Source organism: Diplotaxodon limnothrissa, linkage group LG5 (assembly GCF_057381915.1).
Source record: "Diplotaxodon limnothrissa isolate DT_005_m linkage group LG5, D_limnothrissa_male_GT1.1, whole genome shotgun sequence".
NCBI lineage: Eukaryota > Metazoa > Chordata > Actinopteri > Cichliformes > Cichlidae > Diplotaxodon > Diplotaxodon limnothrissa.
In genome coordinates, this window is record NC_140600.1 from 36,741,638 (window position 1) to 36,754,435 (window position 12,798).

Here is a 12,798-nt window from a genome sequence, read left to right on the forward strand (position 1 = left end):
TAAACAGAGAAAAAAAAATGCATATATCAATCACCTGGATCACCTGCTGAGAAAGAAAAAAGAAAGCAAGCAGAAGAGAACAAGAGTAATAGAATAAACAACATCACAATGATATATGGGAATATGACAGTAAATACTAAATGTTAAACATTATTGTGCAGCACATAAGATCAACAGAACACAGTGTGCTTTGAGGTAGGAGCCAAAAAGGGTGTAGTTTGTGGGTGTGATCACCCGTGTGTACACCTGTGAGCATGGACGCGCTTGTTTTTTGTTTTTTTAAAAGGTTCCTTCATGTAATAATCTGCTAGAGGGTGTGGGGGGGCCACAGCCCCGTCCTCCAGGGCTTGAAGCAGGTGTGGAGGAGATCAAAACTCCAGACATCCAGAGGCCCCCAGAACACAAGAGACCAAGGAAGACCAACAGAGGGGCAGCTGCGCCACTGTCCCGGAAAGAGCTGAGGAGAGTCCCAGATGAGGGCTCACTCAGCAGCCGCGGAGCAGAAGCCAGGGGGAGTTGCAGTGACGCGCCCGTGAGCTCCGCCGGCAGCCAGCTGCGCCTGAGTGACCGAGCCCCAGGCCGAGAGGCCGGGGGCACCCCACCTCCGAAGTGGCCCGAGCGAGCCCCAGGCTCCAGGCCCCGATAAGCGGCCGCCAAGGAGTGAGCCGGTGTGTACCTGGACGCCCATCCCCGTACACAAAGAACCACCAACGCACCGATGTCTGAGGGGGTCCGCCACTGGCAGGGGAAGTGGTGGTAGGGGGAGATAGGCCTCCAAACCTTGGAGGGCCTGAGATGTCCCCAGAGAGGTGGCGCCTGACACCCAACCTGACATATAGACACAGACATACAGGCACACACAGATACAAACATCCATTCCCACCCTCATGCTCTCATATGCACTTACTCCACACTCAACCAACGTGGAGACAGACATAAAGAGACGTTGTACACACGATCACACTCCCCAAGCGTACTCTACAAACCGGGTCTAGGTGCCCCCGCCCCTGGAGGGGGGAACTGCACCCAGACCCAGGTGGTGTTTCCCTTTTCCCTGCGGTGGGGGGAGGCAGACCGCCCCGACTCCGCAGCAGCAGGAAGGCTCCACACTCCAGACCGCAGTCGGACGGCCAACTCCTCCTCCTAGTCCTAGCCCCCCTGCTCCAGCAGGTCGCAGAGAACGGGGGTGAGAGAAGACTCCGAACCTCCCTCCACCCGCTCATTGTAATGTTGATGCATGTGTGTTCTAAGGTGCATTTAAAACCCAGGAGGGCATGGAGCTACCTGCCAGAGAGCAGCAGGTAAGCGCATGGTCCCTCCTGCTAGCCCTCAATGTCTACGTGTATTTAAAATTGAGAGGTGGGCAACGATGCCAGGGGTGGGGTGTACACCCTGATGGTACTTTGGACTCCGTGTATCGTGCCCACCCCCAAGATCCTATATGTATGTGTAATGAGAGTGTGAGTAATGTGAATGTCTAAGTTGTGGGATAAAATTGAGGCAGAGGCAGCCAGAAGGGGACAGAGGGGGGGTAGCCTCCTCTGCACCCTGGTGACATACCCCTACTCCAAGGCCCTGCATGTGTGGGTGGTTGTGGTGGAGCGGGAAGAGGGAGGCAGCTGGAGATGGGGAGGGAAGGAAGGGAGGGGCAGGTGACCCCTCCCTGGGGCCAGCTCCCCCGCTGACCCCAGTAGGCACCCCCATACTCCGCGACCCGCCAGGGAAAGGGGGCCCAGGCCCATCCAGACCGGGCCCAGTGCAGCAGCGCCGCCCGGCCCCACAGAGCCCGGGACAGTCCACCCAACCCCACCACAGAGAAAACTGCACCCACCCCACCATCCACTCATCTTCCAGACTACATAAGACAATAAACACCCAGGCTGAGATCTTCCTCCACCTCTCCTGTATCTCCCCCTCCTGCAGAGGCAGCTCCTGAGGAGAGGAAAGCTCCTGCAAGATGTGACAATCTCCCCCACCAGTTGAAGAGCCCCCCAGGTGGCTCGACGCACCGGCGGCACCCTGCTCCAGGGCTGGGCCCCCATGCACCCACCCGCCCACAACCCCGGCAACACACCAACCAGGACCCAAGCCCCCGAGGCCCGGTCCGGGTCCCAGCCCAGAGACGGAGCGCCCCCAGAACCTCACGCCCATCCCGGACCCACCCAGGGGCAGCCAGGCTACCAGGTCAGTAACCCACGTCCGTCAGCACAGACCTTCCCCTAGCCCCGCTGCACGCAGCCGCGAGGAAACAGTCACCTGAGAGCCAACAGAGCCCCCAACCGGACATGACCGCTACCCCGGGTTGAGCCCCCCAAGGAAGATGCCTCCGGGGAACCCCCCGACGCCCTAAGCCTGTCCCTACCCCCACACCAATCACAACAGTGAAGGCGGGACCAAACTATGACCCCCCACCCCCACTAGGTGATGGAGCTGATCAAAGGAGCCCAGAGCAATTGATCTGATGTGGTGGCAGAGGCTGTGTCAAGACTAATGTAATCTAATAGATAATTTCTATATTGGTTAGAATTAAGATTATTTTTATTTTTCCAGTTCATGAGGACTGTTTTCTTGGCTATGCATAGGGCAGTGAAAATCATATGGGCTATATTCTTTTCTGAAGTGACATTATCTAAGCTGCCCAACAAACACACTAAGGGGGAAGTTGGAATGTTACATTTCAGATACTTCGATAAGTCTTCACATATCTCGCGCCAAAACTTCTGAACTGGTGGACAGAACCAAAGAGCGTGGATATAATTGTCCGGTGAATTGGTTTGGCAGTGTGAGCAGTTGTTGGTAGACGTAAAGCCCATCTTGAACATCCGATGACCTGTATAGTGCACTCTATGTAATATTTTGTATTGAATTAATTGAAGACTGGGATTTCTAATTAGATGAAAGGTTTTTAAGCAAATCTGAGACCAGAAGTTTAGGTCTAAGTTAACTGATAAATCCGCTTCCCATTTTGCAATAGGAAGTGATATTGATTCATCTGTTTTAGAAAGCATTCTGTAAATTTTGGATAGTAATTTGGGGGGTTTAAGAGTAAGAAATTGAACCACACTTGGTGGTGTTTGTAGTTCAACTTGACCCGGTTTAAATTTCTTTTTTTACTATGGATTTAATTTGTTGATATTCTAAAAATCTTTTCTTGTTGATCCCATATTGTGTAACTAGTCCGTCAAATGAAATAAATTCTGTTCCTTCTAGTATATGTTCTAAATATTTGATTCCTTTATCACTCCAATCTGAAAAGTTTATCATATTATTGTTTTGTAATATGTCAGGGTTGTTCCAGATAGGTGTACGTTTGCATGGGATTAATGAAGACGCCGTCAATTTTAGAAACTCCCACCATGCTGTCAGAGAAGAGCTGATGTTGATGCTTTTAAAGCATTCATGTCGTTGGATGTTTGAGCTGATAAATGGTAGGTCTGAGATCTCTAGATTATTGCAGAGTGCTTGTTCTACATCTAGCCAAGGTTCATCTAAGAGGGTGTGTTTTAGCCATCCTGAGATAAACTGAAGCCTGTTGGCTAAGAAGTAGTGCTGAAAGTTAGGCAGTTCTAGTCCTCCTTTATCCTTGGTCTTTTGTAGTGTTTTTAAGCTTATACGTGGGGGTTTATTTTTCCAAAGGAATTTGGACATACATGAATCTAGAGATCTGAACCAATCTTGTGGCGGTTTAGTTGGGATCATTGAGAATAAATAATTTATTTTTGGTAAGACCATCATTTTTATAGCGGCAACCCTTCCCATGAGTGATATGGGTAGACATTTCCATCTAGCCAGATCATCTTCTACCTTCTTTAAAAGTGGGATATGGTTTAATTTAGTTAGATCTGCAAGCTTGGGAGAAACATTAATACCTAAATATTTTATATTTCCCGATTGCAGTGGTGTAGAAGAGGAATTATGGAAGGAGCAATTAATCGGTAGGACTGTAGATTTTGACCAGTTAATTGAGTAATCTGATATTCTTGCAAAAGAGTTTATCAATTCAATCACCCCAGAGATATTGGTTTGTGAATTTTGGAGAAAGAGTAACACATCATCCGCATAAAGGCTGATTTTATGTTCCACGTTCTTGCATTTTATGCCCTTAATTACTGAATTCTGTCTAATTGCTGCTGCTAGTGGTTCAATAAAAATTGCAAATAGTGAAGGGGAGAGTGGGCATCCCTGCCTGGTGCCCCTCAAGAGACAGAAGCTGGAGGATGTCTGGTCATTTGTTCTAACACAAGCTGTTGGGGAATTATATAATATTTTTAACCAGAAATGTATTTTCAAGTTTTGGTGAGAGAAGTTCTTCTGTTGTATTACTCTTGTTGTTTAGCACTAATTCAGTGATGTGTGTCAAAGTTTGTGGATGTAGGCTGCTTTACTACAGCTCGTTTCCAAATATGATCAGTACTGCTTCGCAAAAACTAAGGGAGATGATGAGTAGTCCAAGACCAGTTTAACTACTTTACATGCAGTTATACAGTTTAATATACAAGTTCTCCAAACACTAGAAGGTATTATTTGTAATTCGAGTATGTTGCTGAGTGTTAGAAATGGAAGAGCTGGTAGGATTATACACAGCTTGTTAATGAAGGCTATTGTGAAAAAGAGAAATTATAAATCCATTTTGTGATGTCCTTGATAGACACATCAGGAGAAGCTACAGTGTAAGTGGATAATTAATTACTGAATTGTGTATTTGCTGGTGTTTTTGTTCTTGTTTCACCAAAGGCACGGTGTAACCAAGGTGTGCACTGGAAGTCTAAGAAACTGGTTTTCTCTGAGCTGATTTATCTCCACTGTGCAGTGTGGGCAGATTATGAAACCAAGCCAGCTCTCAATAAAACTCATTTTCCACAAGCAATGAATTTCATCAAATAGCAGAGCAGGAGAACAGAAAAAATATCCAAACATCCATCTGTACAGTCAAAGAGTCTACCTTGTGTTGAGCTGTATGTGAATACAGAGCAGCCCGGGGAAGCCTCCACAATCCCTGGCAAGGTATTCATTACACCCACAAACCTCCAAGTCAGCAGAAAAAGAGGAGGACACAATTGAGCGAGCAGCAATCTCCAGTGGCTCTGATTTCATGCTCTGTGTTGCATTTCCATGGCTGCAGAAACCCATTCCTCTAAACCCCCACTTTTGTTTTTTCATTGTCCCACCATTTTTCCCCTCAATGTCGGCCCACAATCGTGACTGGAGGCAGCAACTGGCCATCGCACTCAGGAGGGTAAACCTATCCTACATGCGATGCCAAGAGGGCTGGGATAAGGTTTCATTACTGGATGAGAGGCTTTATTGGCCAGCGTGTGCCCTTAATGTGTTTTCATCCATGAGGAAAAATGCTCCTCTATCCCCATAATATAAAGTCATGTGATAATATGAGCTCCCCTCTGCTCTCTAGGGATTTTAAATCAGCGGCATAGTGCTCTGCAGCCTTGACTCCAATTCAAGGTGGATAATGGCATCAAGAGTCAATGAGTACGGTTTGTTGTGCACCGGTTTTTCTCCAGCGTACATTGCTAGGTCGCCATCACGGTGTGTCACCTCAGTTTTTAAGCCTTTTGTGTACAAAGAACACAAGCAGCTGCTTCGTGTCTCTGCTTTGAGCATCACAATTAAAGATCACATTGCCTACCTGGTGTGCTCCAACAGTAACATAGAAAAAAGCAAAAAAAATGATGTGCAACATAACTACACACTTTGTTTGCCTTTGTTTCTCTAAGATAGTAGTCAAATTAATTCTTCACTGATACATATTATGTATATAACATATAAGAATAAATCTTATTCTTCCTGCAGAGCATATAGATAGATATAGATGGAAATATAAAATACTTTTAAAAAGGATGGGAAACACTCCTGATTAGAGACCCTGCATAAATGTGGTGACAGATATGCATAAAGCCTCTTCAGCATCACCTCCATGAAACATATTCAGGTCACTGACCTGCTAAAATATCACAGGGGGGTGAGGACGGGGTTAGATTAGCAAAGAGGGAGACCATCCGAGACTCGGGCTTTGGAGTAAATTGATATTGAAACATCACTAACACCTCTGCAGCCATCAACCCCTCTCTAAAGACCAGGCACATAGACACAAACACACAGCCATATCAGCACTTACACACAAACACACACACACTCATTGTGTTGCAGACATGTGGGAGCTAGTGACCAGGAGGGAGAATGAGGTAATGATGAAAAAGCCAGAAGAGAAGAGAGCCTCCTCTAATGAGCTATTGACATTTTCAGATGATGAGTTAGGGGAGATGTACTTAGCTGCTGGATTGAAAAACACGAGATGTGCCGTGGAGAAAATAGTAATGATTAACGTTTAAAGCTAAAAAAGATGGCCCAAACACTCAAATGAAAAAATACAGCAGAGAAAAGAAATAATAGATTTTATGTAACAATAGAAATTTTAGACAAAGAGGGAAAAAACCCTCATAACTCAAATTAAATTATGGATAAATAAATAAATATAACGTCATGGGGAAAAGTCAAAGATAATATAATAAACTTGACATGAATTAAGATACAAATTGTAAACAGTTAAGAAGCATAAAAAATAACTGCAGAGTGATATGAAGTCTCATAAGGCAAATGTGTTTTATAGTATGAGGGTCAGCTTGTCCTGAATAATCACGCATTCTGCATACAGGCCCTACTGACTGTGTAATTTATGTTAATGAAGAAAGTTACACTGAACCCATCACACACACATTTTTATTACAACATGGCTTTATTTGTCGTCTTTTTTTAAAACAACATAGTTTTATGAGTCGGATGAACTGCATATAATCATATTTACAGGACATATATGTATTTGCTAGCCTGTTATTAGATAAAATGGTTCTGTTTTGGTTGCCATTCCTTTGGCATTAACATCTACTGTATTTCCATTATTGTGTCTATTCTGGGTCTAAGGTTAAAACCAGCATTACACTCTCTGCACCAGTATAGATGCATCATATCTATATGGTATAGTGTTGGACCACACCTCTTAAACTTTGAATGTGGGTGTTTTTAGTCTTTGGTTGCCACAGGTGTGTAAAATAAAGCACTTTCAGCCTGCCTTCATAAACATTTGTCAAATACTGGATCACTCCAAAGAGCGTAGTATATCAGCGCCTCCTTTGGTGAAATTTCTTCCCTCTTAGATATTCCATGTTCAGCTGTTAAAAAAAAAGCTTATCAATCAAAGCAGCTCAGACACCAGGTGGATGACCACCAAATAAAGTTACAGAGCGCTGGGGTATGACAGTCTCCAATGCTCTCCAATGTTCTGCAGAGTCCCAAACCTTTTCTACAATTAACATCAGCACAAAACCTGTGCACAGGGAGCTTCATGACACAGGTTTCTATGCTCAAGCTAGTCCTCTATTTGAAGTGTATAGGTGGCTGCAATACTGTTGTCCATATAGTGCATATGAGCAAACAAGGAATAGCACAAATTTCCTATACTGAGGTAAAAGGCTTGAACTCAAATCAGCTCTTTAAAAAAAATAGACAACCCTAACTAAACACACGTTTTCTTCATTGCTCTTTTCCAGAGTTTTCACTACAGAAGTGGAAAGTGGAAATTCAAATCATCCTGGCTCACCCACAAAGCCCCAGTAGGCTTTTTAATGACTGCTCTTTTAATGTTTTCATGGAGCTTAAGTGCCCAGTATTTTGGTTTATGAACACATACTCCACTTTTGTTTTAAGCTAATTAATAAAAACAAAGAGGCAAACAATACTATGCTAACATGCTGAAATATGGTGTTAAAGATTTATCTTCATCGTGTTGGTATGCTGGCATTAGACTTTAGCTCAAAAGATTTGTTGTGTCCAAGTAGAGCCTCAGAGAACTGCTGACACAGCGACTCTGTGAGGCTTGTTGTGGGTTTGCTTTTGTGACCACAATTATTTGTGGTTATTCTTTTTCCGTCAAGGCCTGTAATTTCATCATTTGCTACAGCCATATGCTTGCATTTCCTAGCGCTCCTCATTTCTTTGAATATCTGTAATAAACAGTCACAAATGTTGCCTAGACATGTCGCAGTCTACTCATAGCGGAGGAAGGAAGCAATAGCAATGAAAACATTTATAGCATGAGTAAGAGCTTTTTCAAGACGAAGCGAAAGGCCTAGCTGGAAAGACAAGAAGCTGATTCATGCTTGTGTTGATGGAAAACCTGTTGTGGATGCTTTTGTGAATGATTTCACTCTCACTGTTAAACATTTGTACAAAACATTGTGTCTTAAAAGAAGAAGAAACCCCGAAAGATGTTAACACTCTAAATAGGGTGCTGGATTTTTGCCGTCAACTAATCCAGCCATCTGTCTGTCTGTTGCATGTGATAAAACTACTTTTCAAAGGTGGCATAATGTGAGTCATTTTTCATTCACTGTCAGTCCAACAGTGATGCATCAGCTCAGTCTCCAGTCAGACACATAGCACTGCTGAGACCAAAGAGTAATTGACTGGAACTCAAGCCAACGGGCACAGGAAGGTCCCCGAAGATCGGCTGCCGCTCTGCTCCTTAAATACATTGACATTGATTTTTTTTTTTCACTGTGCTCTTGTCATCACATACTGTTCAGGTCATGGATCAGAATACACTTTAGGTACTGGACCAGGAGGGAGAATTTCTGATATACAAACAGTGCTGTGCAAAAGTCTCGAGCCACCACATTTATATATATTTTGTTTCCAAGGCTTTCTGGAGCTCTTTTACAAGTTTTTCTTTGTGCATCGGCTGCTTTTTCACTCACTTTCATTCCAGTCCTTGTATCTGACCATTTTTATAGGATTATTTTTTGTTATTTAAGCCACTTGCTGTAACTAACTCACTCACCTATGAATCATTCAAGGGATGAACCAATGTTGGTACTATACACAACAGATAACTTAGCAAAGAACCAATTTTAAATGGCATCTTTAGGCCTTTTTTACCCGCAGCTTGTCACAATAATACATTTTGTTCCCATTTCTTTAGGTGAATCTATGAAAAATGTCAAAGTCACAGTTTCTCAGGCATAAGATAACATTTTTGAACCAACATCAAGATTCCTAAAGAGTTGTTAGCCAAAAACATTGCATATTTCAGCGTGGTGTGCAGTGCATTCTTGAACAAGTGGCAGGCCTGAAAAACTACAGCAGATGAACACTATCTGAAGGTCTTGAAGAAATAAGAAAAAAACTGCAAAAACCTCACACAGGTCTACTGTTCGACAAAGGCTCTTCAAGGATGGTGTCAGTGGAAGGGTAAAGAAGTCAAATTATAAATTATACAAAAACTGGACTTAAAATCAGTGATAACAGGTCTTACAGAACCTAAATTGAACATTTTTGGTTCAAATCATCATCAATATGTACAGAGAAGGTCAGGAGAGAGGCGCAATTCATCTGTAAAACACGGTGTTGCCTCACAGCAAGACGTTCCTGACCATCAGGCCAGGGTCTTTCTGTGTGGAGTTTGCATGGTCTCCCCGTGTCTGCATGGTTCTCACCCACTACTCTGGCTTCCTCCCACAGTCCAAAGACATGTAGTTAGTGGGGTTAGGTTAACTGGTAACTTGGTAAGCCCATAGTTGTGATTGTGAGTGCAAATGGTTGTCTGTCTCTATGTGTTAGACATGCGACAGACTGGCGACCTGTCCTGGGTGTACCCTGCCTCTCGCCCAAAGGCAGATGGGATAGGCTCCGCCCCCCGCGAGAGTAGAAGAGGATTGATATATTACGTGGGACTTTCTGCCTTTTACTTTGATGATGTGAATATTAAATAAAATATTCACACCAACAGAGTCCCTACACTACTCCCAGTGATCTGCTCTGGACTAAAAGTAGCATCAAAATAAAAAGAGGCAAACTTCTGTCAAAACAGTCATACCACAAAGCTGCTAAATATATACTGCTGTATTTTTTTGTGAGCGTGTGTGTAAACAAAGACAGTGACTGTGCTGCACGGCTGCCTGTGTAAATACATGAGGAATTCAGTGTAAAAACATGGGCTCTTGTTTCTTATGTAAACACACAGGTACATCACTGGGAAAAACACCATCCATTTCAATTAGGCGCTGCTGATAATGACAACTGGAGGCCTTCAATTTAATTACAAAACCGTGTGATTGCAATCACAGTGAGGCAGACTGCCCGTGCTAATGAAAATATTATACATTTAACAGTGCGTGGAAGGGAATGAAGCAAACCAATGTAACTGAAGTATAATCGCCAAAACAGTAAAGAAAAAAGAAAAAATTATGAGTTTTCTGCACAATCTTTTGTGTGCATCATTGCAAAATAATAAACCTTACAATTAAAAAAAAAACAGCTATAAAAGGGCTTATTCTCAGTAAATCATGTGGCATATAAGAGAATTATCTGAACATCAGAACAGCATCAATATGCATTATCAAAATAAATATATTACAGACAGGAAATGGCAGATGATGAATCCTTGGAGGGCAGACATAACCTTGCACTCCAACCTGTCAATATTCCCCCGAGAGTAAAGCTCATGCTCACTCTCTCTACAGAAAATGCATTAGACAGAGACGATATCCTGGACTCGCGCCTTCAATCTATCACACACAACCACTAATCTGTTAATTGATCTGGCAAGGGGAAAGGAAAAGTGTGTGTGTTGTGTGCATGTGTGGGGGATACGGTGCTGAGGGATGACACGACTGAATAAATATATAATCTTTTATAATGGGTTCAGGGACCTTGAGTGGATGAGAGCTTGCTTTTGTTTGGAGTCCCCCTTTAAGGATTCATCCAAACCTGTTTGTTGTTGGCAGCCTACAGCTAAGACCAGAAACAATATAGAAAGATTTCCCTCTAAATAAATATGTGTGCATACATCAGTGACGAGATTCCAGTAAAACGTAGGAGAAGATCATGCTTATGTAGGATAATGTGGGACTCTCTGTTTGGTATTTCTGACTTAAAACATTAACACACAAAGTGTTGCAAACATTACCCACCCGAGGATAAATGTACAGCATGTAAGTATTTGGTAAATAAGTGCAGAAGGCTAGAACTGCTTAGGCTAGAATTGCCTCTATTTGCTTAATCCAGTCAAAAGTGGAGAATTTTTTAACTCAATTATAGCTTTATTTCCTTTTATTTATGGTAGTTTACATGAGATTTGCTGAAACACTAAACCTTTTATCAAAATGGAAACCCCACAATTACATCTTATTCAGCGCAGATGTCTTTACATGCCACACTGCCCTCATTCACAGTACAGGTGTGTTTATGGTGCTGCATTATAAGTAAGGGAGGTCATGCTTGCAGGGCCATTGCTAATTTTACCTGGGCTTTCCCTACTGTGAAAAGTCAAATCTCAAATGTGAAAAAGGTCGATGGTTATGGGAATAACGTCTTTTAAAAACTCAAATGTTAACCTGATGTAAAAATAACACGAATAATAAAATGGGGAGAATCCGACGAGTGTGCATGTCTAAAAGCTTTCAGCGTATCTCTAAAGTAGGCTACATATTGACATACTTCATCCAGTAAATGCAAACTTGGACCTCCAGGAGATGATACTGGAGTGAAAGAACGACACTAATGACTCTGATCATTTCAGTCAAAAGACGACGGTCAATAATATGCAGCAGAAAATGTCATCAAGCGTTGCTTTACAAATGCAGCAGTGTTTAAAGGAAATATTAGAGCAGTGCCAGAAATCGTGCCAGCCGATTGGCCAAACGTACATTGACTCATTTAAAGCGGTCAGCATCGTGTTAACGCCTTTAAAGGACCTTTAAAGCTGTTCTTTTCAGATAAATAAGGACATTCCAACATTTCTATTTCAGTGTTTTTATACTCTGTATGCATGTGGTCCATGCTGTTGCCTTCTAGGATAAAAGTGCAGGTACAACTGGTTTCATAAGCAGATAATGCACTTTGTACAGCCTTCACGTGGCTCATACTACAAAGAACAAAGATTAAATGAAATGACTGGTGTGTTACCACGTTTGATCCAGGTTCTGAAAGTAATACATTGTGAGGACGATCACATTTTGCATGGGTGTGCTTTGATTTTACTCAAGCCCACTTGGTACCAACGAGTCTTTCTTACTTTTCCGAGGGGAGTCGGAGAAGCTGAAGGAAGCTCAGAGTTTAGAGTCAGGCGGATGGCAGCGGGCATTCTTTCAATAAGAGTGTAATGAATGCAAAAGTGGTTTTTTTGATATTACTCCGCTTCTCAGCCGCTAAAGGGATTAGGAGCCTGATGAAGGCTGGGGTGTTGGTGATAAGAGTCAAAAACAAGAAGAAGTGAGTCATACGCTCTGATCCTTTCACCACAGTCCTCACCAGCAGATTTTTAGCATCCTCCTCTGCGTGACACAGACATCCCCCTCGGAGGCATAAGGAGCTTAGATGATGCAGCATTTTTTTTCCTCCCTCCTACAAGAAAAACTTGAAGGAGACTTGCACTAATAGCAAGCTGGCTGCTTCTTGTTGACTTGTCAAGCATTTAATATGAAGAATCTGCCTAAGGAGAAAGAAATCACTGTACCACAGTGAATGCTAACCAAATTAGTTTATCAACTATTTTCACTACAGAATAATTAAGAAATCATATGCTATTTGGTTTTCCTCATTCCACTGTTATAAGTGAATGGATGTTTTTATTAAACATGACAAATCTGAACCAAAAGCCCAACATTAAGACTGCTCTAAGTGCTTGGTCGAAGAGGAGTTGAACTTAATACAGTCATCTTAAGGACTCGGTTCTGGGTGTGAGCACAGACGGCCGACACACCTGATGTTTAAGCCTTCTGTTTAAGA